The sequence below is a fragment of the Panthera uncia genome, chromosome A2 (genome assembly GCF_023721935.1).
Source record: "Panthera uncia isolate 11264 chromosome A2, Puncia_PCG_1.0, whole genome shotgun sequence".
NCBI classification, from domain to species: domain Eukaryota; kingdom Metazoa; phylum Chordata; class Mammalia; order Carnivora; family Felidae; genus Panthera; species Panthera uncia.
The window spans coordinates 100,131,507-100,153,441 of record NC_064816.1 but is presented as its reverse complement, the minus strand read 5'-3'; the positions used below and the strand labels follow the sequence as shown (position 1 = coordinate 100,153,441).

Here is a 21,935-nt window from a genome sequence, read left to right as displayed (position 1 = left end):
ATACAACCCTTTGTCTAAGTACCTTTAGTGGCTACCCTTACATACAAGAGTAAATGCCAGCTTGGATTTGAGCTCTTGCACTATATAGACCTAGTATTACTGTATTGAAGATAGGGTTGCCAGATTTAGCAAAAAAAAAAAAAAAAAAAAAAACCCACACCAAAATAGAGGTTTATATGGCAATCCTTACTGAAGAATAAGCAACTGCAATAGTGAGACCATACTACTGCCAAACCAAACAAAAACTATGCTTGCTACTATTTAAAATTCTAAATAGTCAGTATAGCATGAACACTGACCAACTGGAATGGATGCAGATGGTTAACAAGCAATATGGCTCAATCAGTGTTTCCACATAACACATCAGCCGTCAGCACTTTCCAACTCATGCTGTGGTCCTCAAAAGAAATACCAGTGCCCTTTTCTTTATCCCTCCAAATATTATCCTTCTTTTAAAGATTTCTTTAATGTTCTCTAAACTTTTCTGAACTAACCAAAGTAGTTTGAGTTTAGTATCAAAGATCAAGATCAAAGATCATGCCCCCTTACTTGAATTTCTCTAACAAGGACTGCTTATGTGACTCACTTGAGATAATGCGGTCTGTGCAAAGCCAACTCTTCACAGATCTTTTGCATTTGGGCATATCTTACACACAGAGATACTGACTGCTTTTTTTTCTGGACTACCTTTTGAAGGATTATTGTACAGTAAACAGCCTTAAAAGACAGAGATAGTGTTTTCCTCTGGAGTGAAGTGAAGGCATGTTTACTGCTTATTTTTAAAAATTCAGGTTCCCGGGGCGCCTGGGTGGCTCAGTCAGTTAAGCGTCCGACTTCAGCTCAGGTCATGATCTCACAGTCCGTGGGTTCGAGTCCCGCGTCGGGCTCTATGTTGACGGCTCAGAGCCTGGAGCCTGTTTCAGATTCTGTGTCTCCCTCTCTCTCTGACCCTCCCCTGTTCATGCTCTGTCTCTCTCTGTCTCAAAAATAAATAAACATTAAAAAAAAAATTAAAAAAAATTAAAAAAATAAAAATTCAGGTTCCCTAGGCATAGGTTTACCTTTTTGTAACAAAACCCAGTGAGTGTTCAAGTATTCATCAGACCCATGGGTTTTAGTTGTTTGGGACCTAGAAAGAAGGGGAACTGACTCAAATGTACTAATGCTTATATAGCCTGCTCTTCTATGAGTATTGAAGTCCTTGTTCTCCCACCTAAGAGTCTCATGTCCTCTGCCAGCATCCATGAAACTATGACAAGCCAACTTGCAAGCTTACAAGTACAGTAAAATCTCAGATCCTTCACAATTGTCGATACTCCCTTGTTATTTAAATGCTTCATACATGTTGGGTGCCTGGGTGGCTCAGTCGGTTAAGCATCTGACTTCGGCTCAGGTCATGATCTCACTGTTCATGAGTTCAAGCCCTGCACTGGGCTCTGTGCTCACAGCTCAGAGGCCTGCTTCGGACTCTGTGTCTCCTTCTCTCTCTGTTCCTCCCCCACTAGTGCTCTATTGCTCTGTCTCAAAAAAAAAAATAAAATAAAAAAAATAAACACCCTGGGGCGCCTGGGTGGCTCAGTTGGTTAAGCGTCCGACTTCAGCTCAGGTCATAATCTCATGGTGTGTGAGTTCGAGCCCCGCGTCAGGCTCTGTGCTGACACTCGGAGCCTGGAGCCTTCTTCAGATTCTGTGTCTCCTTCTCTCTCTGCCTCTCTCCAACTTGTGCTCTGTCTCTCTATGTCTCTCAAAAAATAAATAAATGTAAAAAATAAATAAATAAAAACTAGATTATACTTAATTATTCAATTACCTTTCATTTAATGCACATAGTGACAATTACACAAAAAAATCTCATTGAATACTTTAACATATTTTGAGAGGAAAAACAAAAATGCAAAGGGGAAGAGGTTATAGAGAATGTTTGGAAAGACTATCAACAAAGAAGCCTTCTTGAGAAATTGGGCATTGGCTAGATCCAGACAAAGCAAAAGAATCAATAAGAACCTATCTCCAAGTCTGATTTCTGAATCTGTGCTCATATTGGAACTACCTGATTTGCAAAGAGTCTACCATCATTTATCATCCTTGCCATCCCCAACAAATTATTTACTTCTCTTATATGTCCATTTGATAAAGTATTAAGGATTCCACTGCCATGAGGGCAGCAGAGTTGGGGTGGTTGCAGGAATTAGGAAGGCACAAATACAGAGCTTTTCTAAGCCTTAAGCTAAAGCAGGATGGGCCAGAGTTAGCAATGGTCAGGCTATAGACCTCCAAATAGCTATAGGCCACTCTGATATTAACAATAAGCCTGTGTAATGACCCTGTGCTGGAGCTACAGTAGAACATTGCTGTCAAGTAGAAGTTCATGCACCAGAGAACTCTGCTACATGAAAACTACAACATTCATTTGAAAAAAAAAAAATTAAGCATACATTTTAAAATAGCTTGACATGAGAATGGCCTCAAGCTCCCTGTATTTATTTAGAGAGAGAAATTTGTAGTGTTGTTCACCACTGAAGCTCAGGTAGAAGTGTTCATATGATTACTAAATTGACCTCTCTAGTATTCCACAAGGGATCTGTGGTAAAACGTATAACCTCTGCCATTACAAAGAAATGCCATCAGAATGACACTTGGTTTTTAAGTAGTAAAGTCCACACTTGGAAAATCAAAACCTTTCTTGACCTGAAACTTTATACTCCAAATAGGCACATGATTAGGAACTAAATGTCAAAATTTTTCTAGTCTCTTTCCCTGAATTGTTTTAGTTTCACAAGACAATTTTGGATGCCCTCATGCTGAGTCTCATCACTCCTCAGAACATTTAAATTAAAAATGTCTGACAGACAGACTTGGCTTATGAATTCATTTTCATAATGTTCAAATATCCACATCAAGACTCTGTGTTTGATAAGTAGGATTTTTTGGAAAAAAATAAAGCATATTATAAGCCAGCAGGAGTCATCCTGCTACTTACATTTTTATGCAAGAATTAGATTTGAGGAGATTCCTAGGTCAGTGTAATCAACTGCAATTTAAACTTTTTTTTTCTTTTGTAGGACTAACCAACTTCTAGAAATGGACTATGATGACCTCCAAATGTAATGGAAAATTGCAGGAAAAAAAAGGCTTTGCATTATGTTTTTCTGAAATCCTCAAGCTCCTTATCCTAAAATCTATAACTGACATATAAAAGGTGATTAAAGGAACAGGTTTATAAAATATATATTCTGTAAGTAGTTTGCTTCTCTCCTAAGGCCTAAAACTTGGACATCAACATAGTTTACTTTGCTCAGTTCATCTATGACTTCAGTCAGACTCTCAGCCTTAAGCTCCTCATAAGCTCCCAAGCCTCCAAAACTTACTCCAGCTGCCATGCTCTCTCTCCGTCCAACACCCCCAGGCTTCCAGGGTATGGCCATACTCAATGAATAAGAGTACCACAGTAAAGGGAAGTACCAACCATTTCACATATTAGTCTTCTGAGTCCAAAAAAAAAAAAAAAAAGTACCTCATCCCAGGCTCTTGAGAATTATTTTCTTAACACCAGAAGGTTATTCTAATAGCCACCTAATATAGTCCATGGCACATAACATGTAATCACTAGCTTTTTAACTGAACTAATCATAATAATTTTAAGCAGACTAGGAGAGAAGATATTTCATTTTTCTCACATTTTGTACCACAGATACAGAGCCCGATAACAACAGACTGACAAATCTTGCATGGAGAAAGGGAGACCATATGTGGTTGAATATAACCAAAAATTAGGCTGAAGATGTTACTCAATAATTCACTGTAGAAGCAAATTTGAGCCACTTGATATTCATTATCAATTCTTTGGGTCAGATAAATTATCATAATAACCACAGACAATTTTAAGTACTTATTGCACACAACATATTGTGGTCATCATGCTACATACATTGCCTCTGCACTGGGTTATACCGCATGTATTGGCCAAGACATGCTAGTTAATACAATGAAACAAATAGCCCTGAAATATCAGTGGCTTAAAACAGCAAAGATTTATTTCTGGCGCATATTGTACAGCCAGCAGGGACCAGCTGGAACTCACAGGATACTACGTCAATACTTGCTTCCACCATCTCTAAGAAAGGAAAGGTTACGGCAATTTTTGCATTGGTTTATAAAAGCTCCCGTCTAAAAAACTCACACATCACCTCCACTCACATTTTATTGGCCAAGCAAGTTACTTACTGACTTCAAGTGTGTCCAGAAGAAAAACCAGAACATTATTAACAGCCCTAATTACACCACCTTATAAAATATTAGAGCCTCAAGAGATCTTGGAGATTACCTTGTAATATCCTGTCATTTTACAGATGTGGAATGGAAACCTAGAGAGATGAAAGTCACACAGCCATCAATGGTAGGGCAAGAAGAAAGAGCCTGCATCCTGCTATGGGAAGTTTACCCTCAAGCAATCATGCTATTGTAGGAAATATGTCTAGAATAATCATAGGTAAGACAGCATTTGGTAAGGAGGGCTATTTTGTTGGTTTATTTAGTTCGAAGAGTTTTACCATATATTTTAGTTTGGTTCTGTTTTGTCCAGATATTTACCTATGATAGAACCTAAAAAGGTCATTAAATAAAGAACTTAAAATGACAACAAACAATTAATTTAAAGTAACTGGAGCTAATATAGTAAGTTCAAACTACAATGATAGTAAAATGTACTGCTGAGATAACCGAGGAACAAAGAACTTAAATAATTTGCCCAAGGCCACACATCTATTAAGTAGTACTACCTAGGATTTAAACTTGGACATTCTGGCTAGAATCTACACTCTTAATCTCTGCTATCTGAAACCACTACACTACATTTGAGGACATCATTTACCTATTAATCTAAGTATGAAATAAATGCACACAACAATTTACAGTTAATTTTAATTTCCAGTTTCTTCAGCAACATATGGTTAAAGGAAATGTCCCTGGCCTATCTAGGTTATTTCAATCTTTCCATTGTACCTTTTAAGTTTCTAGAGGGCAGAGATCAGGCCAATATCTTGCACTATGCTGGTAATGTAATTAATGCTTACTAAATATTTGTGGAGAGAATGAATTAATTCAAGTTCTCCATTGTTTCTGATTTATCATTGTCACTTATAACATCTAAATTAGAAGGTCTTTTATTAAAGAGTTAAAAAATTTTTAATACACATTTCAGAAGCCTTTAGGTTCTTGGCTCAGGGAGGGGCCAAGATGGCAGAACAGCATGGAACTTTTTTTTGCCTCTCTTATCCCTGAAATACAGCTATATCAACATCAAACCATCTTGCACACCTAGAAAAATGATTTGGAGATTAACACAACAATCTGCACAACTTGAACCACAGAACTCAGCATGTACCTGGCGTGAAAAGAACTGGGGGAGAGAGAAACCGCAGAGAGTAGGGAGCTGTTTTTGCTTGTGGAGAGAGGATGGAGACAGTAGGGAGTACAGGAAAAGCACTCCGCCCCCCAAAAAAAGCAGCAGGCGAGAAAGAAAGAGTGGACTGAACAAAAAATGCAGAAAGGAGAAAGGGACTGCAAGGGACTGAACAAAAAATGGGAGAAAGGAGAAAGGAGAGGGTTTAAATTCCATTAAGACGCTATAAACGGGAGTACAGAATCAGAAACTCCGCATCTTGATACCTGGCAGAGTTCTGGTGGGAAGGATGAATCCCTAGGAGCAGACAGCAAGGTCTGAGGGGTCCTCAGAACACACAGGGAAGAGGCATTTTCCCTGATGGCAGGGCATTTGGTAGAGGCTGTGCAGCCTCCCTACAGGCAAAGGTCCCAGCAGACCCTGGAGAACAGCCATATTCACTGATGTTGGAACAAGGACATTAAGGGTTCACCGAAGCCTGGCACAAGATGAGTGTTGTGATTTACCATAATCCATAAAATGCTGCTACTACATAATCATGAAAACTTTTTCTGGGGTGGGCTGGTACCTGGCCATAGTCTCTGGGCATCTGCAGCAGCACAGTTGCAAGAATATTCCAAGTTGCTGACTGGAATCAGGCCATTGCTCAGTGAGACCCTGTCCTAGAGGGGCTGAGTGGGTCAAAGCTTCCGGGTCCACAGAAGTGAGGGGTTTGGAAACACAGCCCCATCTGAGATGAAACTAAAGAGGGAGATGCCACTTGGCAGGCTGATGGTTTGGTCACGGGCAGTGTAGAAGTGGGAATGGATGGAAGCCGAAGACAAAGGAGGGGTGTGCAATTGCCCGTGGGCAAGCAGAGTTCTGTTACTAGAGACTGGGTAGCTAGGTGATGCCATTTTCACCATTCCCACGCATGTGCATGCATGCCTACATGCACCACAGCGATCCACCCTGTATAGTAAGCAGCAACATCTAGTGGAGAATAGAGCCTCTACACCAAGCCCCACCCAACTGAGCCAACCGTGCTCTAGAGGAACAACACAAATCTCTCTGCCTGCTTAGTGTACGGACTATAAACTGCTTCATAGTTTGATTTCTAGGGAAAATTGATGTAATTTCAATCATATTTCAATCTGTTCACTGGTCCATCTATTAATTTTTTTTCTTTTCCTTTTGTTTTCTTATTCTTAAATACAGAAAGAGAAAAAAATTATTTTTATTTTCCATTTTTATAAATAAGATTCTTGTTTAATTTTTTCTACTTTTTTTGTAAATTTTTAAAATTCGATTTTATTTCATCAGTTCATTTTATTCTACTTTATTGTATTCATTTTTTTTAAATTTTCAAACATTTTCCTTTTTTTTCCTTCTTTTCTTTCCCTTTTTTCTCTATTCTCTCAAGCTTCTTTCAACAACCAGACCAAAACACACATAGGAACTAGCATCCTTTATTTGATTTTTTGTGCTGTTTTTAATTTTTTATTTTTATTTTATTATTTTATTAACACTTTTTCTTCTTTCAAGATCACAAAATGAAGGAATTCACCCCAAAATAAAGAGCAGGAAGAAATGACAGCCAGGGAATTAATCAACACACACACAAGCAAGATGTCTGACCCAGAATTCAGAATCACAATAATAAGAATACTAGCTGGGGTTGAAAATAGGTTAGAATCCCTTTCTGCAGAGATAAAAGAAGTAAAACTAGTCAGGACGAAATAAAAAATGCTATAACTGAGCTGCAATCTCAAATGGATGCCAAAGCGGCAAGGATGGATGAAGCAGAGCAACATCAGCAATACAGAAGACAAACTTATGGAGAATAATGAAGCAGAAAAAAAAAAAGAGGGAAACTAAGGCAAAAGGGACCTATGTAAAAATTAGAGAACTCAGTGACTCATTAAAAAGGAATAACATCCAAATCATAGGGGTACCAGAAGATGAAGAGAGAAGAAAACGAGTAGAAAGTTTATGTGTGCAAATTATAGCAGAAAACTTTCCTAAACTGGAGAAAGACACAGACATCAAAATCCAGGAAGCATAGAGAACTCCCATTAGATTCAACAAAAACTGACCACCAACAAGGCATATCATAGTCAAATTCACAAAATACTCAGGCAAGGAAAGAATCATGAAAGCAGCAAGGGAAAAAAGTCCTTAACCTACAAGGGATGACAGATCAGGTTCCCAGCAGACCTATCCATAGAAACTTGGCATCATGGAAAGGAGTGGCAGGATATAGTCAATGTGCTGAATCAGAAAAACATGTGGCCAAGAATTCTTTATCGAGCAAGTATGTCATTCAAAATAGAAAGACAATTTTCCTGAACAAAAACTAAAGGAGTTGGTGACCACTAAACCAGCCTCGCAAGAAATTTCAAGGGGGACTCTCCGAGGGGATAAAAGATGAAAAAAAAAAAAATAGGAAAGACCAAAAGCGATAAAGACTAAAAAGGACCAGAGAACACCATCAGAAACTCCAACTCTACAGGAAACATAATGGCAATAAATTCCTATCTTTCAGTACTCACTGTAAATATCAATGGACTGAATGATCCAATCAAAAGACACAAAGTAACAGATGGATAAGAAAACAAGATCTATCTATATGCTGTTTACAAGTGACCTACTTTAGACCTAAAGACACCTTCAGATTGAAAGTAAGGGGATGGAGAACCATCTATCATGCTAATAGTTGCCAAAAGAAAGCCAGAGTAGCCATACTTATATCATAAAATCTAGATTTTAAAATATAGACTGTAACAAGAGATGAAGAAGGGCATTATATCATTATTCAGGGGTTGATCCACCAAGATCAACAACTGTAAACATTTATGCTCCAAAAGTGAGAACACCCAAATATGTAAATGAATTAATCACAAACATAACAACACTCATTAATACAAATACCACAATAGTAGGGGACTTCAATACCCTTACTTAAGCAATGGACAGATCATCTAAACAGAAAATCAACAAGGAAACAATGGCTTTGGATGATACACTGGACCAGATGGACTTATCAGATATATTCATAATATTTCATCCTAAAGCGGCAGTATACACATTCTTCTCCAGTGCACATGGAACATTCTCCAGAATAGATCACATAATGGGACACAAATCAGCCCTCAACAAGTACAAAAAGATCGAGATCATACCGTGTGTATTTTCAGAACACAATGCTATGAAACTCGAAATCAACCACAAGAAAAAATGTGGAAAGATAACAAATACTTGGAAACTAAAGAACATCCTACTAAAGAATGAATGGGCTAACCAAGAAGTTAAAGAGGAAATTAGAAAGTACATGGAAGCCAATGAAAATGATAACATCACAGCCCAAAACCTCTGGGATGCAGCAAAGGCGGTCATAAGAGGGAAGTATATAGCATTCAGGCCTTTCTAAAGAAGGAAGAAAGGTTTCAGATACACAAACTAACCTTATATCTTAAAGAACTAGGAAAAGAACAGCAAATAAAACCCCAAACCAGTAGAATACAGGAAATAATAAAGATAAGAACAGAAATCAATGCTATTGAGACCAAAATAATGGTAGAACATATCAATGAAACCAGGAGCTGGTTCTTTGAAAGAATTAACAAAATTGATAAACCCCTGGCCAGTGTGATCAAAAACAAAAAGGAAAGGACACAAATAAATACAATCAAAAATAAAACAGGAGAGATCACAAGCAACACAACAGAAATACAAACAATAATAAGAGAATATTATGAGGAATTATACACAAGTAAAATGGGAAATCTGGAAGAAATGGACAAATTCCTAGAAACACATAAACTACCAAAACTGAAACAAGAAGAAAAAGAAAATTTGAACAGACATTTAGCCAGTAAAGAAATTGAATTAGTAATCCAAAATCTCCCAAAAAACAAGAGTCCAGAGCCAGATGACTTTCCAGGGGAATTCTACCACCATTTAAAAAGAGTTTGGGAATGCAAGCTGGTGCAGCCACTCTGGAAAACAGGATGGAGGTTCCTCAAAAAACTAAAAATAGAACTACCCTACAACCCAGCAATTGCACTACTAGGTATTTATCCAAGGGATACAGGTGTGCATGTTTCATTGCAGACACATGTACCCCAATGTTTATAGCAACACTATCAACAATAGCGAAAGGATGGAAAGAGCCCAAATGTCCATTGATGGATGAGTGGATAAAGAAGATGTGGTATATACATACATATACAAATATATATATTTCAGAACGAAATCTTGCCATTTGCAACTACGTGGATGGAACTGGAGGGTGTTATGCTAAGTGAAATTAGTCAGAGAAAGACAAAAATCATATGACCTCACTCATATGAGGAATTTAAGAGATGAACATAAGGGAAGGGAAAGAAAAATAATAATATAAAAACAGGGAGGGGGACAAAACATAAGAGACTCTTAAATACAGAGAACAAACTGGAGGTTACTAGAGGGGTTATGGGAGAGGGGATGGGCTAAATGGGTAAAGGGCACTAAGGAATCTACTCCTGAAATCATTGTTTCACTATATACTAACTAATATGGATGTAAATTTAAAAAAAATTAAAAATAAAATAAAATAAAATAAATTTTCAAAACATAATTAAATGAGAGTAAAATATATGCTTTGTATATGTATTTAATAGCTTTTAAGAAAATATATATAAATGGTTGTGAATACTAAATTAATGCCTACATAGATACTTATATTAATTCCATGGGAAGTAAAAAGCAAAAAAAAAAAAAAAAAAGTTAACACCTATTCTCTTGAAGGTGTTCCAAAAAATAGAAATGGAAAGAAAACTTCCAAACTCTTTCTATGAAGCCAGCATTACCTTGTTTCCAAAACCAGACAAAGATCCCTCTAAAAAAGGAGAACTACAGACCAATTTCCCTGATTAACATGGATGCAAAAATCCTCAACAAAATACTATAATACATTAAAAGAATTATTTACCACCACTAAGTGGGATATATACCCAGGATGCAGGGCTGGTTCAATATCCACAAAACAATCAATGTGATTCATCACATCAATAAAACAAAGGACAAGAACTACATGATCCTCTCAATAGATGCAGAGAAAACATTTGACAAAATATAGCATTCTTTCTTGATAAAAACCCTCAAGAAAGTAGGGACAGAAGGATCATACCTCGAGATCATAAAACCCATACATGAAAGACCCAATGCTAATATCATCCTCAATGGGGAAAAACTGAGAGCTTTTCCCCTAAGGTCAGGAACAAGACAGGGATGTCCACTCTCACCACTGTTACTCAACATATATTGGAAGTCTCAGCCTCAGCAATCAGACAACACAAAAGAATAAAAGGCATCCAAATCGGCAAGGAGGAAGGCAATCTTTCACTCTTTGCAGACAACATGATACTCTATATGGAAAACCAAAAGTATTCCACCAAAAAACTCCTAGAACTGATCCATGAATTCATCAAAGTCGCAGGATATAAAATCAATGCAAAGAAATCGGTTGCATTCCTATACACCAATAATGAAGCAACAGAAAGAGAAATCAAGGAATGATCCCATTTACAATTGCACCAAAAACCATAAAATATCTAGGAATAAACCTAACCAAAGAGGTGAAAAATCTATACACTGAAAAGTATAAAAAGGTTATGAAAGAAATTGAAAACAAAAAAATGGAAAAATATTCCATGCTCCTGGATAGGAAGAACAAATATTGTTACAATGGCAATACTACCCAAAGCAATCTACATATTCAATGCAATCCCTATCAAAATAACATCAGCATTCTTCACAGAGCTAGAACAAAAAATCCTAAAATTTGTATGGAATCAGAAAAGACTCTGAATAGCCAAAGCAATCCTAAAAAAGAAAACCAAAGCTGGAGGCATCCCCAGACTTCAAGACATATTACAAAGCTGTAATCATCAAGACAGTGTGGTACTGGCACAAAAGCAGACACTCAGATCAGTGGAAACAAATAGAGAACCCAGACATGGACCCACGAACATATGCCCAACTAACCTTTGACAATGCAGGAAAGAATATTCAGTGGAATAAAGACAGTCTCTTCTGCAAGAGAGCACTCTTTCTGGTGCTGGGAAAATGGGACAGCGACAAGCAGAAAAATGAAGCTGGACCACTTTCTTACACCATACACAAAAATAAACTCAAAATGAATAAAAGACCTAAACATAGGACAGGAAGCCATCAAACTCCTCGAGGAGGAAGCAGGCAAAAACCTCTTTGGCCTCGGCTGCAGAAACTTCTTATTCCACAAGTCTCCGGAGGCAAAGGAAACAAAAGCAAAAATGAACTACTGGGACCTTGTCAAAATAAAATCTTCTGCACAGAAAAAGAAACAATCAACAAAACTAAAAGGCAACCAATGGAATGGGAGAAGATATTTGCAAATGACATATCAGATAAAGGGGTAGTATCCAAAATCTATAAAAACTTATCAAACTCAACACCCAAAAAACAAATAATCCAGTGAAAAATGGGCAAAAGACATGAATACACATTTTTCCAAAGAAGACATCCAGATGGCAAACAGACACATGAAAAAATGCTCAATATCACTCATCCTCAGGGAGATACAAATTAAAACCACAAAGAGATACCACCTCATACTAGTCAGAATGGCTAAAATAACTCAGGCAACAAGAGATGTTGGCGAGGATGTGGAGAAAAGGGATCCCTTTTGCACTGCTGGTAGGAATGCAAACTGGTGAAGCCACTCTGGAAGACAGCATGGAGGTTCCTCAAAAAATTAAAAATAGAACTACCCTATGGCCCAGCAATTGCACTACTAGGTATTTATCCAAGGGATACAGGTATACTGTTTCAAAGGGGTACATGCACCCCAATGTTTAAAGCAGTGCTACCGACAATAGCCAAAGTATAGAAAGAGCCCAAATGTCCATCAGTGGATGAATGGATAAAAAAAGAAGTGGTATATACATACAATGGAGTATTACTCAGCAATCGAAAATAATGAAATCTTGCCATTTGCAACTATGTGGATGGAACTAGAGGGTATTATGCTAAGCAAAATTAGCCAGTCAGAGAAAGACAAATATCATATGACTTCACTCATATGAGGAATTTAAGATACAAAATATATGAACATAAGGGAAGGGAAGCAAAAATAATATATAAACAAAAGGAGGGGGACAAAACATAAGAGACTCTTAAATAAAGAGAACAAACTGAGGGTTGCTGGAGAGGTCATGGGTGGAGCGATGGGGTAAATGTGTAAAGGGCATTAGGGAGGACACTTGTTGGGATGAGCACTGGGTATTATACATAGGGGATGAATCACTGGAATCTACACCTGAAATCATTATAGCACTGTATGCTAACTAACTTGGATGTAAATAAATAAGTAAATAAAGCCTTTAGGTTCTTTGTCTGAAACACTGATACAGTCTTTAACAACTGTTCATTTTTGCCAAAGTATGCTCGAGATTTTGGTTGTGTATTTTGCCCCCAAAATAGGTTTTTAGTATCTATTGCCCTATATTTGCTTTTTACCTCTCCCATGCTGGTTTCCTTTGGTACCATGTCCTGTAACCTCCATGTGCACTTTTAAGCATCCCAAGGAAAAAATTCTGAGTTTATGAAAAGAAATTCAGTTGACTACACAATTATACATGAATTCCCCAATGCCCCCTAGTGTTTTCCAGAATCCAAGCTGAGGGACTGGAGAAATAGGTCAGCAAAGTCTGGTACTAAACAGAAGATTCACAAAAGTCACCATTTCATGTAGGCAGGTACACTGGAAATTTCTGTTTCCTTAGATGTATTGATCACCAATTGTAACAAAATAGGCAGAATTCAGGCAGAGGAGGGAAAAATAGAGAAAAAAAGAAACTAAGAAAGACTATTATATCCTAAACTGTCCATATCAGAAGAGAGATCATGTAACAACTCCTTTTCTGGTTATTATAGTAAGTACCTGTTTCCTAATGAACTCAGCTTTGATAACTAATATGAAGTTTTTAAAGAATTGAAAAAATTAGCTTAGAGAGAATTTCTCAAATTGTGCTCCCTTGCCTAAGTTTTTCTCAAAATACTTATGTACACTTCATCTTAAATGAGGTTTTTGATCAAATAGATAAGAAAAAAGTTGAGTTTAAAATAATTAAATGGTTTTCTTTGTAAGACTTCTCAGATATTTTTCAATACACACAACTATATGAATAGAAATTTATAGGGTACCTTAAATTGACTGTATTTTCTTATCCTTTTACACCAGCTTTTGCATGTTCGTCCATCTATAGAAAATGTGTATTTGTTGAACCATATGTGACAAGTAATTTTCTTTCAAATTCAAAACTGAGGACTTAAATTTTCCAAAAGCCCTATTGTTGAGAATCCATGTGTCAAATAAACATGCCATTTTAATAGTCCTTCTAAGCATATACTGCACTCTCCCTCTCTCTCACATACATGCACATACACACACATATACACACACACACACACACACACACACACACAATCAGTAAACTTCATGTATCTTGTTTGGGGAATTGATCATTATATTTTTATTTCCTTACTTGGCAGGATCTTTCCATGAGTTGGATGCTGACTTTCTACCTAATTAATGTACAAGAATGACTAATATAATTTATCAGTTCTACAAGGTCCGGTAATGTGCTCAAAATTCATGATCTCTTCCATTATTCTCTTTCCCTCTGATTATTAAAGCCAGAAGAGCTAAGTTCAATTATTGTCACTGTCACTTACTCATGTAAGTTGGGCAAATTATTTCATCTTTGTTAGTCTGTTTCCTCCCTTACATTATGAATAGTAATACTTCTTTTGAGAGTACTTATGAGATTAAATGAGCACATTTTTAATAGAGGGCTAGCACAACTCATTAACAGGAAGTATTCCACAGATGCTACTTCCCATTATTCTGTCACACCATCCACCTCATCCCCACCTCCCTTTCACCTCATCATTAATCTCCCTAAATCTTTAAAAAAAAAATTTTAACGTTCATTCATTTTTGAGAGACAGAGTGCAAATGGGTGGGGCAGAGAGAGAGGGAGACACAGAATCCAAAGCAGACTCCAGGCTCTGAGCTGTCAGCACAGAGCCCGACATGGAACTCAAACTCACAAACCATGAGATCATGACCTGAGCCAAAGTTAGACGCTTAACTGACTGAGCCACTGAGGCACCCATCCCTAAATCTTTTAGCAAGAAAATAAAATATTCCACAGCATACTGTGTATTCTTTCTAAATCAATGAATCAATTTCTAAATTGTGTATCCAACTGGTACAGTGAAGTTCTCTTCACAGGCAGTAAAATTAGAAGGGAAAACCAAAGGTACTACCATGCCATAGTGGGATACATTTATCCAGTCATCTCTATTCTAATCCTTTCAACCATAACCATAAGGAAAAGATGCAACAGTTCCTTCACTGAAAGGATTACAGACAAGCCTTATGCGAAGATGTCTAAGGTTTGTTGACTTATGGGCTCATACCTTATTTAAAGCAAAAATGTAGGTGATCTAATCTAGAGAATTGTTGAATTACTATATTGTACCCTTGAAACTAATGTGACACACTATGTTAATTATACTTGAATAAAATAATTTTTTAAGTAATCTATCTATTCTGCATACCTCATTGACAAAGATATTATGATTATTGTTTAATTTGGTGCTGGTAAGAATGCAGTAAAAGGTTACTAATGCTAAAAAAAAAAAAGGAGAGAGAGAGAAAGAAGAAACACAAATGACTAATTTTAAGTTGTCACAAACTTGTCACAAAAGTGGAATTTCCTTGGGGCGCCTGGGTGGCTCAGGTGATTAAGTATCTGACTTCGGCTCAGATCATGATCTCACGGTGTGTGAGATCGGGCTCTGTGCTGACAGCTCAGAGCCTGGAGCCTGCTTTGGATTCTCTGTCTCCCTCTCTCTATGCCCCTCCCCCATTCATGCTCACTCGCTCTCTCTCTCTCTCTCTCTCAAAATAAACATTAAAATAAATAAATAAATAAATAAATAATAAGTGGACTTTTCTTTCAATTGTAAAATATGGAGTCAGTGACATTTCAGAAAGCCCTAAGTTATGATATGATAGCACCAATTTATGAGGGGCAACTCAGGTCACTTCATCCTTTGGTCCTCTGGTCTCTACTGAACTAGTTGCAAATAAAAGCCGCTTCTTATTGTGACTACAGTTATTTGCACAAACGGAATTATTTTGTTTCTTCTCTGTTATGACATCTTGTTTTGAGATCGACTTGTTTTCACTCAACTTCCCAATCTGCCACAGACAATTTTTCATCACAATATCTGCTACTTCATTAAAGTAGAGTGGCATGACTGCTTGCCTGCATCAGTTTGAGAGCTCTTCTCTTGTTCTGAAAACCTTCAGCTTCACATAACACATGCATATGAAAAAAGAATTACCTCTAAAGCACCACCACCACCCCTCCCCCCACACACACAAAATCCAAAGATTTATACCTCTTTCTTAGTGGTAATGGGTTCAATGAATAGCTATTTGTTTTTCACTTAGAAGAAAAAATCCTGATATTCTTCAGCTACTTCAAAGGGGCTACAAGATGCTATAGTGTCAAGATTTTTATCCTCTTCTGGTTAGATGTCTTACCAACACTTCCAGGGTTTCTTCTATTTTCCTTTCTCCTCATAGCATCAGCATGTGACAAATGTTGTAAACCAACATGACATTCAGTGGGACAGTGATACAGCTACATTTCCTTTAGACAAAATTGTAGCATAATGCTGGACAACTGATCAGACCCTGAGGCAAAACAATGAGCGTACTATTTTCCCTTCCAGGTAAGAACAAACTCATTCTGTTTTTTTATTTTTATTTTTATTTTTACTTTTATTTTTATTTTTATTTTTATTTTTACTTACTGGACAAAGAGAGAAAATAGTCACCAGTTTAATAGCTACACAACAGATTCAATGGGCTGTAATGATTCTCCCGACTTAGGAGACCTCATCAAGAAAAAGCAACTATAATTGAATTCACCACCTGATTAAGCTTATAATAATCTACCATCATTCTCCAAGATACATCTGTCTTCTGCATTAATCTAACTGGGGATGTGATAAGAATCATCAATCTTCATCTTTCAAGCCTTTAGTAGTAAGTAGTGGAACTAACATCTACAGTTTCCCCAGAGACACAGAGTTGATTTTGGTTTATTCTTTTGGAAAAGGAATAGAAATTTCAGGTGCTTCTACTTTGTCATTTCTACCACAATGGAATTCATACCAGTTGTTCTCAACCCACAGCAAAACTGTGATTCAGAAAAGTATATTTATATTTATGTTTTCTTTGTGCTCCTTACACCCAACTTTATAGATTTAATGCTGCATTTATAACATCTCCTATAAACAAAGCTTGAGATGTTACTGTTGTTTGCCCTTTGAAATAGATTCATGTTTACATGAAAAAGAAAGATCATAAGCATCAAACAGAACCAAACAGATTTCTAATTGTAAACTAATCATTTCCTAAAGCACATGTGACCTAGTCCACAATAATGTTTCTAAGCTTCAGTTTTCTCATCTATAATAGGGTGATAAGTCTGAAGATTTATGAGGCAAAGTCACTGAACATAGGCATTTATAGTAACCACAGGCAGGGCTGTAAAGCACACGCTGATCCAATTCTCCAAGGCTTCTACTTTTCCTTCAGAGTTTTCTGGGAGACACTCTGTTCCCCTTCTCTGCTTTAGGCTAAATTCCCTCTTATGTATATTCCCTTAACACCATCTCTCTCCACTTTCTAGGGTTTGCCTCAGTTGTTATTTTATACTCATTTTTGTATTTACTTGAGTGTTATCTATCTTTATCAATGCCCTCTATGCCCTGTGAGAGGAAGCCATGTCTGCTTTAGCTCATCTTTGTATTCTTCGAGCTTAGCATAGGGCTTGACCATTCCAGACACTTAAAAATTAGTTGAGGGGCCCCAGGGTGGCTCAGTCAGTTAAGCCTCCGACTTTGGCTCAGGTCATGATCTCATGGTTCGTGAGTTCCAGCCCCACTTCCAGCTCTGTGCTGACAGCTCAGAGCCTAGAGCCTGGAGCCTGCTTTGGATTCTGTGTCTCCCTCTTCCTCTGCCCCTCCCCTGCTAATGTTCTGTCTCCCTGTCTCACTCTCAAAAATAAACATTTTTTTTTAATTAAAAAAAAAATTAGTTGAATGGGGCACGTGGCTGGCTGAATCAGTAGACCATGTGATTTTTGATCTTGGGGTTGTGAGTTCAAAGCCCTGTGTTGGGCATAGAGCTGACTTAACAAAAAACAGCTGAATGAATGAATATCACAAAGGAACAACTAATGAGTACTTACTATGAGTAATACTCCATGCTTTATGTACACCACACATGTAACACCCAAACATCCTTTATATTTCTTCATTATAAATATGAGAAAGTGAGATTTAGAAAGGGCTCAATGCTAAAATTTTTCTGTTTTCCTCATTGGTCTGAGTATTCTCTTCCCACAATAGCTTCATCACACAAAAATCTCAGGTGCATGATACCCTCCAGTGCAACACAGCTAACTTGGGAACTCTAGTCTGCATCAGAAACATCTGAAAGCTAGTTTAAGTACCTCTGTCATGCACAGAGATTCTATTCTGTAGTTCAGGAGAGAGACCCAAGTATATACGTTTTTATAAAATTCCTCAGGTGATGCTGATGCTAATGCAAAGACTATTCATATGTCGCTTCAGAAATTTTTAAACCTAGGACTCTAGGGAAGTAATCAGGTGGTGGGGTTGGAATGTTTAGTGGTAGATCACAGAGAACTTCAAAGGAAAGTCTTAGGGAAGAGAAATTCTTACTCTTGGAATCTGACCTCCAGTATTCTGAAATGTCTAAGTGTTCTGTGGTAAGAGATTGTTAACTAGTATTGTGATAGGCAAAGAAACCATCAACACTGACAACTTAAAAAATGCATACTAGAAAGTTGGCTTCATAGGCTGAGAAATCTTGATTCTTTTTAAATAAAAGAACCACTAAAATTATTTATGGGAACTGTTTTACATTCATGCCTAATTGCCATGCAGCCTAATGGCATTTGGATGAACTCCTAAATGCATGTGAGAATGTCTGTATAATTGAAACAGTGATCTCTGTTATTCTTGGTCTTTTTAGGTTATTTCCCTAAAACCGTAGATATCTGATCACAACTTTAAAACAAATAGTAAAGGTCCGATTGACATATATATTTAGGGTGATTGTTTTGGATTAATTTATTGTGATTGTTTCTGGAATTGTCCTATACACTTCTGGAAAGAGAAAACTGGCATATACTTTCTAGAGGGCAATTTGGCATCTGTGAGAAAGACAACTGAAGATTTTGGAGATGGACACAAAATAATCCATGCCCTTCTAAACATTCCATATGGTATCTCTAGGCAAGGGACAAAGGAGACTTATATGCCTCACTGGAGCACATTTCAAACGCTAACATAACATAGGACTTTATATATAAGAATGGGCACTTTCACTCTATGAGTTAAATGATATACCTTTCCTTTGTCTTGGAGATTATCAGATTATTTTTCCTTAAAATATGTGCCAAGATCTCTGAAAAACAAATAGAATTTTCCCCTTACACATTCAACCCATGTATCCCTTTTATATAATTCTCTTGGTTCCTCAAGTATTGACATTTGGACAGTATAATGAAACTCAACAAATTGAGCTAAAAATAAATAAATTATCAAATAAAAAAAAACAAATCTGATTTTACAGATTTCAAGCTTCAGGCAACTCTTCTTCTGTAAAATAACATAGATGTTATATTAGAATTAATATAGATATATAGGAATATACCATTATTAAGCTAAGACTTGGAAATCAGATTGAGCATAGTTCAAATATCAGCTCTGCCATTTACTAGATGTGTGATCAGAGATTAAGTTCCTGGACTCCTCCAAGACTCAGCCCATTTATCAGCAAAATTAGGATACCTATTGCACAGAATTGATGTCAGAATTAAATGAAAGCATGTATTTAAGAGTGCATTAAAATGGACCTGGTATAGGGTCTTGACATCAAGAATTATGGCTTTTGATTATTACTAGTCATCACTGTTAATAAAAAAAATATTGACAACAATCATAATGGTGATATCATGAGGATACGAAACAAAGGCCCAGGAGACCTTTCACAAATCTCAAATCTGTAAGTACCTTAGATTGTGGCCACAGTTGTTTATAAACTCTCACTCATGCCTTTTAGACTCTGAAAGATGCTTTTCTTTCCTAGCCCAGTTGTTAAAAAATATTTAAGAATTTGGGATTAACACACTTGTTGAAAAAAATGGCAACCGTTCCTTTGGTTCCCAGTTTTTAAGTTTCTGTTTCATGCTTGTTTTGATGTTTTTTGGAGGAAGGAAACTATTGTAATGCTCAAATGGTAGCAACACTTTTATCACATGCCCCATTAGTCAGCCCTCTTGATACGAAAAGCTGAACTTGCTCCACACAGCTGTCATTTAGCATTCTCGCCTATGAAAGGAAAAATTAAAGAAAGATGGAAACTGGCTATTTTTCTGTTTCAAAAATAAAACAAGGCCGGCAAAACTGTCATCAGGTCACTTTTCTCAAAAAAGCATTGGCTGCCATCCCAAAGGCAAATTGAATCGTGGAAAACATCCCCATTGATTTTTGTAGGACAGAGGAGGATAACCTGGGACATGAGTTGAAAATAGGAAGGAAACTAAAATGTAAATGAGCACCCATGAACTCACATTAATGTTGCCTTTGTTTTATTTGATGAACAAAGAAAAAAACCTGGGAATTGATTTTACTATTAAATATTACCTAAAGGTTGATTAACATAAAAGTCTTTAATTTGGAGCACTGAAGGTAAGATGAGGTATGCCTAACTTCCATGGATATTAACTTTGCACTTAGAATTATGTACAGGTAAATGACCAAGGAAACATTCTGTCAGCCTCAGTTGTAACACTAGAACACATTAGCATTACTTAGGACCTAAGTGTTAATTATGATTTGACTCTCATTCTAATACAGAACAGGAGAGAAAGAGTAAATATCAGTGCTGAATACAGATAAAAACCTCATTAAACCTTCTTTTTGGCAAGATAACACCACAAAGAATAGTGTTGTTGTTATAAATCTTTTATCCTTGGGGCCTGACTCATTTGGTGAAGTATGGGACTCTTGACCTCAGGGGTCATGAATTCAAGCCCCACAGTGAGCATAAAGCTTACTTAATTAAAGAAAAAATGTTCAAATAAACAAATAAATAAATAAAGCTTTTATCCTCAAGCATAATACTTCAAAGACTGAGAAAGACATTATGTAATTAAATAAGTAATGAAATCATTTGTGAGAATAAGAAAGGATTAAGAGTTACTTGCTTTCTTCCTTGTGGTATCTCTTCACTAGCTTTTATTAGATGAAAAATACTTTTGAGTGAAATTCCTAATGGAAAGTGCTTATATTTATATTGTTCTGAGTAATTTTCTTACACCCGTTTAGATAGATTCAAGTTACAGAAACATCCTATTAGAGTAGGTTTCCTTTAGAAGAAAAAGGTGGTCAGAAATTCTAAGGTCAGCTGGAAGTTAAAACTGTAATAAATTGTAACTAGAAAATAAAGGGTAAATTTATATGCGTAACAAAGAGGATAATTTTTCCTGAAACATCACATAGCCCTCCACCAGAGTATTAATTTTGGGGATTATCAGTAAAAGATACGAAGTAAACTAGATCATAATTTATAATGATTTTTGTGGGAAATTTCATAGATCTAATCACAAAACATAAGGAGACACATAAATGGAAAAATTTATGTTAAAAATGAGGAAGTAGTCATTTTATGACAAAGAACTATGTAGTTTCATGAAAATTAGCAAATTGAGTCAGTTAAGCATCCAACTCTTGCTTTTGTTGTCTCAGGTCATGATCCTACAGATTGTGAGTTTGAGTCCCACATAAGGCTTTGTGCTGACAGTGCAGAGCCTGCTTGGGATTCTCTTCTCCTGCTACTCCCCCACTCACACTGTCTCTCTCTCTCTCTGTCTCTGTCTCTCTCTCTCTCTCATTCTCTCTCAAAATAAATAAATAAACTTAAAAAAAATTAGAAAATTAGCAAATTGAGATAATAGGTGAAGGGTAGCAAAATATGCCACACAAGAATATTTTAGCCTGAATGCAATTGAGAAGGAATATATACACAAAAAGCTCTTGGTCCTTCCCCATTTGCCTAAAAGTGGGACATAAATTTAAAAAGTTGTTCTCTCTCCCCTTTCCTCTAGGAAGGACACAATTTAGTCAACTCTAGATTTTAGTGTTGTCACTTTAGTGACAACTCTAGATTCTTATCAGTCCAAAGATGCAATAGAGGAATCTACATTTCAAACTTTACTTACTAGACTTTATTGTCCATTCATTCTCCCATACATTTACCTTCCCACAATTTGCCACCCCAGAAACTCAAAGTCTCTTTCCTTTGTCCTGTCACTTCTCTAAAAAATCTATTGTTCTATTATTAAGACACTGCATA

General features: G+C 36.7%; 1 long non-coding RNA gene across 1 annotated transcript in view; it reads left to right on the top strand.

The window, feature by feature from the left end:
• The first annotated feature begins 639 nt into the window (after positions 1 to 639).
• Positions 640 to 21,935, top strand: part of LOC125929948 (uncharacterized) — a 184,209-nt gene continuing 162,913 nt past the window's right edge. Inside the window, exon 1 of the long non-coding RNA XR_007460009.1 lies at positions 640 to 844. This is a non-coding gene — a long non-coding RNA (uncharacterized LOC125929948). The remainder of the gene's footprint in view (positions 845 to 21,935) is intronic.